The sequence below is a fragment of the Rhynchophorus ferrugineus genome, unplaced genomic scaffold (genome assembly GCF_030347505.1).
Source record: "Rhynchophorus ferrugineus isolate W39M unplaced genomic scaffold, kcgeb_rfMv2 rfM3, whole genome shotgun sequence".
Classification (NCBI taxonomy): domain Eukaryota; kingdom Metazoa; phylum Arthropoda; class Insecta; order Coleoptera; family Curculionidae; genus Rhynchophorus; species Rhynchophorus ferrugineus.
Window position 1 is genome coordinate 21,997,810 of NW_027472582.1, and position 14,860 is coordinate 22,012,669.

At 31.3% G+C, this 14,860-nt stretch overlaps 2 protein-coding genes across 5 annotated transcripts in view; one reads left to right on the top strand and one right to left on the bottom strand.

Moving 5' to 3' along the window:
• Window positions 1–3,408, bottom strand: part of LOC143192768 (chloride channel protein 2-like) — a 52,576-nt gene extending 49,168 nt beyond the window's left edge. The window contains exon 1 of one of the 2 annotated variants that reach the window (XM_076398411.1): window positions 3,272–3,408. The gene's annotated coding sequence lies outside the window, so the exon portion shown is untranslated. The remainder of the gene's footprint in view (window positions 1–3,271) is intronic. The other variant, XM_076398412.1, reaches the window with a different exon arrangement.
• The window catches only part of ClC-a (chloride channel protein 2), a 107,396-nt gene that overhangs the window by 7,717 nt on the left and 84,819 nt on the right, over window positions 1–14,860 (top strand). For 2 of the 3 annotated variants that reach the window (XM_076398401.1, XM_076398409.1), the window contains exon 1: window positions 7,452–7,575. The exons of the other annotated variant lie outside the window; for it this stretch is intronic. The gene's annotated coding sequence lies outside the window, so the exon portion shown is untranslated. Of the gene's footprint in view, window positions 1–7,451; window positions 7,576–14,860 lie in introns of those variants that run through there. 3 annotated transcript variants of the gene reach the window in all.

A 14,860-nucleotide genomic window follows, 5' to 3' on the forward strand; every position in this document is an offset into this window, starting at 1 on the left:
TTGGTCTCAAGTAAGTATTTTAAATTAAGAAATTATAGTTAATTTTAATAAAAGGCGATTGATTCCGCTTGAATATTAAAAATACGAAAGATTTAACTTCTTTGTCGCCGTCAGGATATAGTATTTGTCTATTCAAATACAAATTTATTCAGAATTTATTGTGTTGAATTTTCCATCAATGTTTTCGACGAGCTAAGAAACTATTTCTTAAATTATTTATTGTTTTTTTTTTATTATTTATGCTCTTTTTAATAGTTTTGAGGTTTTGTGTACCCATTAAACATATGAAGCTTAATATAAATCTAAGTTTATTCTGAGAGATCTGAATCATGATTTAAGCTCTGCATAGTGAATAAAATTACGATTAACGAAAGGTGTATGTTAACGCATTTAGGGATAAAAGAATTACAGGTAGCACTGAACCGTTGAAATAATGCAACAGTAAAATAAAGAACACCTTTGTCTGGCCAGCTGCCAGATATTAAATATTTTATTGCTCAATCTTGAATTAATATAATACAGAAGTAGTATAATAAAAATAGAGATAAATGTTCACGACTATAGAACCCAGAGAATAGTTTTATTTTGTTTTGTAGGATTTATTATTTTGAATTTTTTTTTGGAAATTATATTGAAAATAATTTTTTTTTAGGGAATACCACGACAAATTTTTTTAAAAATATTTTAGAGTCTCCTTTTTACCAACGAGGGTTTATCTGGATTGGACCTACAATTTAACACGGGTTCCGAACCACGGTCCTCAGCATTAAGACTACCGACTGGCCAGTGACCAACTAAGAGACTATCCCAGAAGACATCCGATCTTGTCCAACTCGACTAATTTGGCAGTTTGTTCAAGTTTGAATTTAACTATATTAGATGTTATTGGATCATCGATTTACATGTGTGTGATAATGAATAAGTATTGAAAGCAGACTTGATCCACATCCAAAGAAATATTATTTTACTGATAAAATTGAAATATATTTGTCAGAATTTTTTAACGTTTTTCAAGAATAAACTGATTTGTTTATTATAGTGATTACAATTTACTTATGAATGTATAGTATTACCACTCCTGAAAACATTTAAGTAAGAAATACATTTATGAAGTTATTAGATTTGAACAGATTAAACTTGAATATAGTTTGTCAGGCTTTTCGGATGAAGCATAATGAACATTTGTGGGCATAAAGACCTTGCTAAAATCACATATCATCTACACGAATATTTTCTAATTTAGATAGAAAGGGCTTGGCTTTCATATTGTAATATAGCAGTTTTTGCTGAACAAGATTCATATTCGAAGAAGTAAATTCCAACGATATACCAAAATCCACAAGAAATAGTGACATGTTATGAATGTATGTTTTTCAATAATCACATATGGTCTCAACACTTAATATATTTTAATATAACACGATACAATAATACACACACAATAGTTTTTTTACACACATACACACACTTTGTTTCGTTAACCTTTTATACATATTTTACAAAACAAAAATAGGGAAAATATTTATCATTATATTCTTTTCTAATATACGACCTAATGTATCATATTTTGTAGTGATGACATATAACACAGAATGTATAACCTCAGACTTCTACTTGAAAATTTTAAGAATATCTCATCCGATAACTAAATTTGAAAGAGTAATATAATTTAATATCTAATATTTATTTATAACATAATATTCTCTAGAGCAATAAAATAAATATATATTTACTTAAATATAAATATTATTAAACACGTTTACTATTGGAGATTAAGTTTTATTGATTATCTAAATTGCCTGAAAATATTACCAAAGTACTGTACACAAATATTTCCAAAGTTTATATTATTTGCAAGGTGGAATTTATATAATTTGTGTATGAATGTAGGGAATATCTCTTTTATTGCATCTCATATAAACTAATTTTCTGTAATAATTTCTCTTTATATAAGACTGTTTTAATATATCTAATTGAAATTGAAATTAATGGGTGTGTTATTTATGAATGTGACCAACAAACAAGAAAGATTTTCTACTAAATAACTTCCTACTGTGTATGTGTATTAGATCCTGGATATTAAAAAGAACATATTTTTTAGAAATATTGTTTTTATGTATTCCAAATTAAATTTATCTAAAATAACTTATTAATTGCATCAGTAAATGCCATTGAACCAGTTTAATATAATAACAGGAGGGGCAAAAGTCCCGTTACTATTTTGATTGCGCCTCATCTTGGTTATTGGACGTTTAACTCAGGTTCGTTTTAACCATTGTCTTGAGTAGATCTCCAAATTTTATTAGAGATAAATATACGTCACAAGAATGAGTTGAGTACAGTAATGCAATCCTAAGGCTGCGTGGTGAAAATGAGCGATGAAACCCATTTTTTGCTCAGTGGCCACGTCAATAAACAGAACAGTCGGTTTTGGGGAACATAGATTGCCCAATTATTTTATGAAACATTATTGCATCCACTAAAAACAACTCTATGGTGTGGCATTCATGCGGGAAACATCATCGGTCCCTATTTTCTTGAAAATGACCAAGGTGTTGCAGTTAATGTTACTACTGAATGGAACCAAAACATGATTCGAAATATTCTTGCGCCTGAAATGGAAGAGCAAGGACTGAGGGATATGTCGTTTCAGCACAACACACACAGCTCGTTCAACAATTCAATTATTGAATGACGTTTTTCCACGAAGACTAATTTCGCGAAGTGTCGATTTAGTATTGCCAGCCAGATCTCTGGATTTAACAGCACGAGACTTTTCTTAAATGTTTTCTTAAAATCAAAAGTTGATGCGAATAAACCCCAAACGATACAATATCTTAAAGATAAAGACCAAATAAATTTGTTATGAAAACCAAACTTACTTATCTTTTCTTTGAGCAAAGTTATAGGCAATCAAAGTGGTAGCGGGGCTTTTGTCCCACCTGTTATATCTATTATTAAATGTCTTTTAATTGTTTTATTTGTAATATTGAAAATAATGAACATACACACCAGTCATATAATTATCTCGTAATACTTTCTGCGATAAAATAATGAAGTGAAGTTTTTAAAATTAAGTTTGAATTGAATAAAGAATTGATTATACATTAGAAGTAATAACTGATTACATAATGAGAAAATTTTAAACTAAGAATACGTATGATACTGTAAAATATTATTAAACTTTTATGATACTATATTATGTGAAAATACTTATATAACAAAATGGCAATTATTAAATAGTTTCTATGAATTATAGATTTAAACTTACAGCTTGATTATATTCTCTTTTGTCCTCTTCTAAATTGTAGATTTTGATCACAGACTTTTCTGTTATTTTGCCACAATAAGATAGATTTCAGTTCTAAGTGTTTAATGAACAAGGAAGAAACAATTCTTGCTTAAATTAATTCTCATGGAATACAAATATTTCTATTTTTTAATCTAATCTGGTGTTTGTAATCCGATAAGTTTGTTTTATTCTGACAGCTAAATTGTAATAATATCCTCATAAGACTGATTTTCAGCCCTATTACAAACAATTTAATTCGATCGCTTTTAATTTTACTCATTTCTCAGGCTAAACCGGTGGACTTAATCGCATGATAGCTTTTAAGACTATTTATTTCTATTGTTTTGAAATGTTAAACACTTGAACTGCATATTTCGGAAAGTATAAGCAAATACGCGGTTTTAATAATAATTAATCACTTGGATAAAACTTGATCTTTTGAATACCTTATAATATCTAGTGACAGAAAATTGTATGATGTTAAAAAGTACTGATAATATCAATAGCCAGCTTGGTTGGCGCAATGGTCAAGGCAACAGGACCGTCCTTCGATTGTTGCGATAGTCACGGGTTCGAATCCTACTGAACCATGGTCGTAAATGTATGTTTGTGATTGCCCTCAAGGCAAGAGTGTAAAATAGTAAAGTAACCAGGCTGGGTAAGACCGGATGTCTTCTGGGATGATCTCCAAGTTGGTCACTCGCCAGTTTAGGCTTAATGCCGAGGGCCGTAGTTTTGAACCTACGTTAAGGAGTAGGTCCATATCTAGATAAAAACCAGTTACTAAAAAGGAGACTCTAAAATATAACAAAAAATATCGACAATACATATTACGACTTTTATGAAAGTACTTATGATGGTAACGTGTTTAGAATGAAGAAGCTAATACAAATAAATAAATTTTCATTGGCTATTATTTTCATCGAATCAAAATTAATTTATTCATCGTAGATACTTTGCTTGAAGTACTTGCGGGACATTTTTATGTACTAAATTTTATTTTATTGAAATATTATTATTTATATTATTTAAATGTTGTATTCGTAACTTCCTAAAGGGCACAAACTGTGTTGAATTTTACACCAAAAGACAATTATTATGCCTGAATTAATCTAAATCGAGAAGTCATTGCAATGAGTATAAAATCTTCTACAACCAATAATTCGTATGAGCTGTGACAGCTGGAATTCTTGGACAGCCATCAACCGATCTTCCTATAGATGTCCCAAAGACTAAGCAATCTAGGTATGATAATGAAACCCAAAAATTATGTAACGAGACTGCAACTATACGTAAATCCAAAAATATTTTATTTATTGCAAACAAGCTTGATATATATCAAAGCCCAGTTTTCTGTTCACTAATACTGGTATTGCTTTTCGAGAAATTAAAACTGAACCTCTCTCCTAATAGGCACAAGTTGTTGCAAATGAAAAATTCATGATGCACTTTCCAGTTGATAATAGGGCTGACGTTTCTATAATACCGCCCAATAAGCTCTCAATCCAAAATGCCACTTATAAACTGTATGATACCAAAATGCTGCATGTAGAACAAAAGGTGTTTAGATTTAGGATTAGGTAGATAATTACAACAACCACTCCTGGTAGTAAAAGAAAATCACATTAGGAAGTGGAGTTCCAGGCAGTAGTACAAAATGCAGTAAAATCTATTGAAAATCCAAGATATACTAACATTATTTGTAGATATCACATAGCCTAAACTAATTTCGACAAAAACACAACATAATACAATATAATACTAAAGACAACCCAGGTTATTGCAGAACCCCACAGATGTCGGTTTTACAAATAATCTAGTTCTGTTTATTAATATTTAGGGTAGTTTATATGCCTTGGTGAATGGAGTGAAAACAGTGGTTGTTGGAAATATAAAAATATTTGGAATATAATGTGGAACATACAGATAAATGGAAGCGGCGCTGGATTTATCTGTAGACGAGGCTAGGACAGTCGGATGGTGGAATGTCTGAACTGAGCGCTGGTCAGTCGCTGAATGAATGAAAGTAAATCATCTTCAATCAAAAACTCGAAGCGCCCTCGGATATCTGGAGACTCTCGAGACAGCTTGCAGGGAAATGATGCAAAGTCATTCCCCCTTAAAGTCCGAAGTTTCGAACAATTTCGCGATCCCGGATTGCAAAGAAACTGAACTCTTGGCACAGACATTCCAAAAATAAGTGGCTCGAAACCCGCCAGCAGAAGGTCGCGTCAAGCGCAAATATCAAGAAGTTTCAGGCGTGGCCAATAATCTTAAAAATTCTGCACCACCAAATTTCCTCAAAAATCATTTAGTCTCTCCAAAAATCCTGGAGAAAATTATCTGCAATGTCAATTCAAAGAAGGCATCGCGATTCAATGAAATCTCGGTCTTCCAATTAAAAAAGGCCCCACACAAGCAGCTCATAATCGTTATTCTAAAAAAGGAACAAACAATTCGCCTTCAGACTACAGGCCAATCAGCCTGCTTAGTTCAATCTCCAAGATTGCAGAAAGAGCGATCCTATTCGCCCTTAACCGGTTTTCTGATCAAAACCACATAATTCCAGACACTCAACATGGGTTCAGAGCCAAACACTCGTGCGCTTATCAGACCACTCGTTTGGCCGTACACATCAAAAAGGCACTGATAAAAAAACAAACTCTTTGTGCAGTCTTTTTTGACATCACAAATACATTTGACGAAGTTTGGCACAAAGGTTTAATTGATAAAGCCATAAAAGCAGGTTTACCCATAGACCTGGTAATTCTACTGAGGTTATTCTTGTCGGAAAGATCCTTCCAAATTAGAGTGGAAAATCGCTTTCAGCAACCAAATCAATCAACTTCGGAGTCCCCCAGGGATCCCCCCTTCCCCCTAACCTTTTTAACTGCATGTTCTACATTCCAATCAGGAAGAACGTAGAAACCGCACAATACGCGGATGACACTGCCTTCTTCACCGTTTCTCATTCCTCTGATTGCGCGCAAAGCAGGTTCCGGAGACAACTATCCACGGCCATTCAATGGCTAAGATTATGGAGACTAGAAATTAACCGCCAAAAGCCCAAGCCATAGCATTTCATCGCAAAAGAGACCTAAGAATATACAAGCTCCAAGTAGATAATTCTCCAATTCCCTGGTGCGACAAGGCCACATATCTTGGTTTAGTTTTTGGTAAAAGATTCACCTGGTGCCACCACATCAGAAAGGTCATTTCAAAGGGCTACGGAATCTCCTCCACGGTGTACTCGCTGCTATGTCTCCTCTTGGTTTAGCTACGCTGCGCCAACTTTGATCTCAAAGCTTCAGGTAATGCAAAACAAGTTACTCCGGCAAGCTCTGTGCGCTCCGTGGTTTGTCAGGAACTCCCAAATTCCCAGAAACTGACCCCTCAACTGTAATCGATTTTGTGAACCACATATTCAACAAATTCCTCCAAACTTCAGCCCTCCCGAATAAATCCCTCTCAGAGGCTCTTGCACCTCGACCCCCAGCCCTTTGTTCATTCTAAGCGGCCAAAAGCCGTCATCGAACCCTCGCGCCCTCCCGCATACTTTTTTTACGGGCATTCATGAACGTCATTTGATGTCAGCAAAGGTTTGTAAATCAGCTGGAAACCAGGATACAAAAAAAAGAAAAAAACGCCTTCAGTAATCTACCAGATCAACGTCTCGGGGTTGCCAGATATTCCTTATCGTGTACTAGTTGGTGCTACTGGCATCCCGCCCGTGTTGAACATCTGGTGTTATATTTATGGGTATATTGTAAACCGTTATTCCATGATGTAAAATTCAACATGCCTCAAGGTCGCTACAAATACCTGGTAGTAATTTCATGCACCTTAATAAGTGCATACATTCTGCGATCTCCCCATGTATGCTTAACAACTCCACTTAGCTTGGTTGTATTCTGTGCTTGTTTTTGCTTTCAATTATGTCGTAAGTGATTTCGAAGAAATAAAACTCCATTTTGGACAATACGTCATTGTATTTGGTTTCATCATCTGCAATTATTAAATAAATAAATTGTAGTTAAATTATTTGACGAAATATACGTAATAATATACGACAACGAAACACAAGCAGATATCTATCAAAAAATAACTGTTAACACGATAATATCCTCTTATCAGCTACTTTGTTTGCACGGTGACACTTGTCGAGATTTGCGATTTTGAAATTCAAGATTCAGTCCGTTGTTTCTAGCCTAGTTTTTATATTTTTGCCAAAAGGTAAAGAAGTGTGTATAGTAAATAGGACCGATTTTTATTAATTATTTCCTGTAAGTATTTCATAAAAATTCTTTACTCTTTTTTAAGTCAATAATATTTTAAAACAATATAGTATTGTCATATTTGAGGAATTCCAAATTTAAATATAAAACTACCATTATCGTCGATTAATTAAAATAAGTGATAATGTATTGCCATTATTTGATCAAATTTAAATAAAGTTGGTCATATATATCAACTCTTTCACGGTTTTACAGAACAAACTATTTTCCATAGAGAGACAAAAATGAACAAATGGAAATATGAAAAATGAACAGAATTAGGAAATATTTGTATTTTTGAAACAACGCAATTGTGTTAGTATATAAGCAATAAATTATTAATTAAACTTTTTAATTTAATTTAATTTAATTTAACTTTTTTCCAACTATCAAAAATTGATAGTTTTCCAGTTTCATCATATAGTTACCAAAAAATACTGGCTAGCAATGGATGATAGCTTGGGTAAAATCTAAGATTATGTTCTTTTACATTAGTTACAAAAATGCTCCATTAAAAAAAAACCTGCGACTTAGTAATCCAATAATAAAAAGAAAATTTTCAGATTTTATAATATTAAAATACATATAGGTTGGGTTTTGATATAATTTAAATAAACATATTCAATAGAATTCAATTCAATTGTGAGAATTTGTCATGTGAGTGTACTTTAAATCTTTATCATATGAAAACAATATTAACTATGGTTTTGCTACAGTATATCAGATAAATGTTTCGCAAAGTGGGACAATACTTGTTGAATGTATATCTCAAGTAAGGTACTTCAAAAGAAATGTGTTTTAAAACTTTTATCTTATATAACGATTCTAGAAGGCAATCAATTAAACTTATTGTATTTGTTTATATATAAACACCTTTTTGTTTCAATTTAAAGTGATTATTCCTGAGTTCGGAACGTGATTTTGTTATTAAGTAATTTATAATCTCTTTGGTTTATTTTAAACCCATTATTGCAGTAGCGCATTCTAATATTGATATACGCATGTTTTTGCAATCCAATTTTCAGTCGAATAGCCTTTTGATCATTTAACAGAAACCAGATGTTCCCTACTTTACGTTCATATCTAGTAAATAGTACATTAAAGTTGTAGAAATCATTAGCTCAATTAATTCTTTTGAAATTAATGACGTCTTTTTAGTGGCATTGAGTAGGTTTTAAATCTCTGGTATATTTATTTAAGAGGAATTAGTAAGATGTATTTTTGAAAATCTTACATAGTAATAATTTTACGAGAATAATTGTTTGTTACCTCCAACTATCTTAAATTGTTTGTATCAATTAAGAAAATTATCATCGAGTCAATATTGGAACTGTAAATTGTATAATACCATTCCTGGCAGATTGAATGAATTTAGGAATTCACGAATTTATTTGGATGGACCTGATTAACTTGAATTAATGCATTTGGCTATCAAATAGGTATTAATTTTTATGTTCAAATCGTTTACATCCCTATCTTTCTCTGCCAAAATAGTTCGTTCCCTCAACCAAGCACATTTTTAGCACTTCCGATATTAATTTTTTGTTTGTTGTTGTGAATTGGCTAAAATTTTGTGAAAATGAAAGAATGTCATTATCCTGTCATTCTCACAATCTAATCTTGGCTATTCGACTTAATGTCTCAAAATATTACAACATCTATGTATGAAATCAATCTACAAATTATGTATATGTATAGACGGCGAATCTACTGACTTTCTGTGGCATTTTCTTTTGTACAAACCTTGCACCGACAATTATAACGGAACAAAAAATACGTCCAAAACAAAAAATTATTAAAATTACTTATATTTGGCAATTGAATTTTATTTATCTTGAGCCAGTAATTACATAGAAATCATTGTTTATTTTTTAGCTATTCTTAATTTTTATATTAATTAGTAAAATTGATTGGTTAATTTCTGTATAAAATAATTTTGTCCAGCTTACTCCATGATATTTTTATGTTGTGAGTTAGTACTGTATCAATTTTTTATCACAATTTATGGTATGTTGCAAATAACATTTTGTTTTCTTACATTGAGGTAGTTGCTCACTGCCACACATTTGTATCATAATTATTAATGTATATTAGTTTTTTTTTATCTGCTTATTGATCTGCAATTTTAATGACGAAGTACATATTTAACTTGAATTTGAAATAATATACTAATTTATTCCATATTAATGGCGTATCTTTTTCTAGACAAACAAACAAACAAACATCACACAAATTCTTTATATTGTCGCTTGTTATATTATTCAGTGGTAATTTAAATCGTTATTGTATAGTAAAATATCAATAATACATTATATTCTGTTCGAAATTTTTGAACAAAAGTAGAAAAAAGTCATTACAAAAATATATGTGAATACAGAAATAAAAATAGTTAACCTGATATTGGGTATTTAGTTTATCGATTCTAAGGAATTAAAGGGCCTAGATGAACACAGGGAAATGTCTTCAGATTTTATTTTTGGTTGATGTAAATTGTGACATAAAGAGATCTATGAGAACTTTTTAATTTCTAATTGTACATTGTTATTGTCTTGAATATTATAAATTAAACCAAAACAAACCTGTTTCCAAAATATACTATATAAAAAGATTTAATATTTACTGAATATAAGAATTACATATTTGAATTTCTATTACTAAACCTACTTTTCTTTTTTTGTATAGTTCTATATGTATATTATTGGATACTATCCATATTACATATAGTCAGGCAACATTTTTAATTTTTGCAGATAATAACCAACACTGCATATAACTAACAGCTAATTATTATTTTTGTTGTTACATTATTTTGCATCAATTATTATATTATATAACAAGTGATGCAAAGTATAATCGTAATTAGCTGTTTAAAAAAGAGCACCATTTTCTGGCATAATATCTGATCGATAATTATAATTTAAAAAAAAATCGTATTTCTAAAATATCGTAAATCCTATTTGTCCAATGCAAGTTTCCAGAGAAATTGACAACAATCTCAATCCTAAAAAGGCTCCTGGAAATGATGATATTTCACTTCGTTATTAAAAGAGCTGCTACGAAAAGCAATAATCATGCTGACATATATATTCAATGCCAGTTTGAGACTGAAGCATGTTCCGGAATGTCTTAAGGTTGCTCGAACAAGTTAGTTCTTACGGACCTATTTCACTGCTACCTGCGATATCAAAATTATTTGAAAAACTGCTGTTAAAACGTATTAAACCATTTATAGAAATATCAGATTTCCAATTTGGTTTTCGAAATCACTACTCAACAATCGACCAATTGCACAGAAAATCAGCGGTTGTTGAAAGGGCATTCGAATAGAATAAATATAGCCCTGCAATATTTCTGGCTGTCTTACAAGCATTTGATCGAGTCGGAGGTTGGTATTTGGTATTATTTCAAGGGTAGTGTCTTGGAACCACTCCTATATCTGCACTATACTTCTAATATCCCAACCACAATAAAAACAGTACTTGTAACATTTTCCAACTACACAGTTATAATGGCAAAATATGTACCTCTGTCTAAAACTGTAGAAAAAAGTACAAGAACCGGTCAACAAGATATACAAATGTGCTAGAGACTGGAATATACAGATTAATAGCTCAAAATCTGTCCGTGTTAATTTTGCTTTGCTGCGAAATGACAAAAAGCCAATTATATCACTTGATGGATGCCCGATTCCTCAAGCAGAATCAGTTAGATACGTCGGAATGATAGGTAGGTTAAATTGGAAAGATCATGTTAGACGAAAATCAAAGCAGATTAGACCCAAAGTCAAGCAACTATACCGGTTGGTCGGACGATACTCCCAACTTGACCTAAAATCAAAGAGATTTGTTTATGAGTCAATCATAAAGCAAATTTGAACATATGGGATGCAAACATGAGGTTGCACTATAACATCAAACCAACTGGTAATCCAACGTATCCAAAATAATGTTCTGTGATTAATGAAATGGATACACGAAGTGATCCAAGATTTCGATCATAATACGACTACTAGTTAATTTTCGGGTTTATAGATGACATAAGAATCTACAAGTCGCTTGCTTTGATCTGTTGGCAGTCTTCTTTAAAGTAATTCACAACTGGAAAATGTCTTTTGTATCAAAACTAGACTTGAGTGAAGCTTACATAAACCGCCGAAATTGGTTTCCTAAGCTAGTGCGTATAGAAACACGAAGTACAACAGTCAAAACTAAAGTCTGCCCCTTTAGTGTGGTTATCTTGACAATTCTACTATATGACTCCAATGCTTGGAAGGATATTTGGCGTTTTTAATAAAATAGAGTTTGTTTAAAATAATATTTAAAAATTAATAACCATATCAATATTTTCTTTCGGATAACTTCAAAAAGCTTGGACTTAAAGGAAATTGGAATAAAAGAAAGATTTCGGTATAAATAATTAGACGGAAAACTTTTCTTTAGTCAAATTAACAATTTTTTACGATCTTCATAGAAAGTAAACTCAATTTTTCCTGACAGGCTAAGTTAAAATCGCTAATTTTCGTTTCTAAACTTTATAGACTGTGTGTTCGTGTCTTGTGTTCAAAGGCCAATACAAATTGCCACTTTTAAAATTCACAACAAATTAAAACTAACATAGAAACTTTATCTGAAATTCGTATTAAAGTATAAATTATTGTTGTTTACTCGAACTTATCTACACAACATAGTATACTCACATTTTACCAAGAAATCGAATAAAGAGACTTATTATATACATTAAAGGTCTTTATTTAATGTTTTAAAATATGATAAAATATCAAATATATCAAAGCAATCGATGAAAATAGATTAATCATCTTCAAGTTATTGGTTTGTGTGATGTCATGAAGATTAATCCTATTTTTTTTATATATAGCAGTGATATTTTACAATTAAGGACGAAAATTATTTATTATTAATAATAAAGACACTGATTATATGCATATATACTGAATAAACAGCATAAGATATTTTTGTGAATGAAAAGAAAATATTAATAAATACTCTATAGAATTAAGAAAAATAATTAAATGGAAATAATAATAATGGAATTGCGTGCAAGTTTTTTTGCTTTTACAAATTTTTATTTACATTAAAACGTCGCCTGTTTTGGCTATCATTAATTAACCTTTAATATTTTTTATATTTACTGAGTATAACAATAAGATAATTTTCCATTGTGTGGTTTAAAATTGCAGTGAGAGAGATTTCTTTTTTTTGCATTTCTTAATTGTACGTTGGAAAATAATTGCGATAAATTGGTTATTTTCTGAGAATAACATGTACTATTCAGCAATCAATCATTTCAAAAAAATTAACAGATATTAGACATTAACCATTATGTGTACCAACGCAGTTTGGCTGAATATATGGGAGGTAACTGCCACATCATTAAGTTTTTTTTTTTTTTTTTTTACCATGAACATAAAATTATATATCCGCTATTAAACTTATTATGTGTACATAATATAATAACAGGTATTAGGACAATGGTATGCTTTGATAACGAGGTAATTTAGGTAATGAACATAACAATATGTATTATATTAGAGCGTTACCATATTGTGTAGCACATGAATTATCTATGGGAAATAGATTTACAATATCTTATTTACATTACAGGAGGAGGTTGATTTTCATATTTATTCATTTTTTTTATTTTTATATTAAAATCTTTTAAAAAAATGTATTAAAATTTTCTGCGCGTAAAAAGGTAATATTTCAGTTCATTTATTCAGTTCTAATGATAACTTGAATCTTCTGTGCACGCTTTGTGGAAAATGTTTAATGTTGAAGTTAACTTATTGCGAACCCTGAAAAACTTCCCCTGAATTGTTTCACATTACCCATGTATCAAGACAAATCCGTCATATCCAATTAAGCCACCAATTTCTTAAGAGGGGGGCATCAGTATTGAAATTAAAAGAAAAAAGCTACACAAGCGTAAACCTCACAAGAAAGGATCTAGTCAAATTCTATGATTTCCGTGAACTATGTACCGTACTGATGGAACAATATATCTTCCGTATAATTCAATCCATATAATTCAATTTAGGTAAATATAATTTAGTTATCATTATTTTATAGCGCTCCTGACAGTGAATGACGGCAATGCCGTCAGCAAAATCATTTTTGACCAAGAACTACAGAAAAATAATATCCATAACAAACATTAACTTTTTGTAGTTGTATTATAAAATGGTAAACAAAGGATTGGTTGGCGTCGATTAGTTGGAGTGTCTGTTTTGTTTGTAACTTAGCAAGTCATCCAAAAATGCACTCATTGCTAAAGATAATTCTAAATGAATATTAAAATCCTAAATAAATTCTTAAAATGTTGGGTTCACTTTGGTTATTAACAACCACGTGGGTTTGTTGAATCTAGTATGAATCCAGACCCCGGTCCCGATATATATCTCACCAATTTTAAATTTCTCAAGGTTTGCTGTATATTTTTTATATATTTTATATAACAGGTCAATTGAAAATTCCCGGCCTACCATAGTAAAATATATTTTTTTGGAAAAATTTGTTTTTTTTATTCAACATAATTCCCTTCAAGGGTGATACACTGATTATAGCGACCCTCTAATTTTTCGATACCATTTTTGTATTCAAAATAGGCCTCAGTTTCGTCGATCATCTCTTCATTCGACGAAAATTTCTTCCCAGCGAGCATTCTTTTTAGTTATGAGAACAAAAAATAGTTGCTGGGTCCAGATCTGAAGAATACGGTGGATGAGGAAGTAATTCGAAGCTCAATTCATGGATTTTTGCCACCGTTTTTACTGACTTGTGACACGGTGCATTGTCTTGAGGTAGTAGCACTTTCTTTTTCTTCAAATGCTGCTGTTTTTTGGCGATTTCGTCCTTCAAACGGTCCAATAACGCTATGTAATAGACAAAATACAGACGCCATAACCTTGCCAGCCGACTGTTGCCTTTTCCCACGCTTTGGAGCGGATTCTTCGTATGCAGTCCACTCGGATGACTGTCGATTGGATTTTGGAGTGAAATGATGGAGCCGTGTATCTTCAATGATCGTACTAGGATCTAATCTCGCTGAGACTAAAGGTCGTTTAAAATGTTCAATGTTCGTAAAAATTAAGTGAGTGTGTTGAAGGTCGCTAAATAATACAACAGTGTTGAGGCGTTTACTTGGCCACACTTTTATTATACAAGCGAACCTTCAAACTAATGTGAAATTACGCAGAAATCTAATGTTAGCGTGATCCAAACTTACCAAATTTTTACCATAATTTTTTGCATCAATGCTCATGGTAAAATAGAAATGA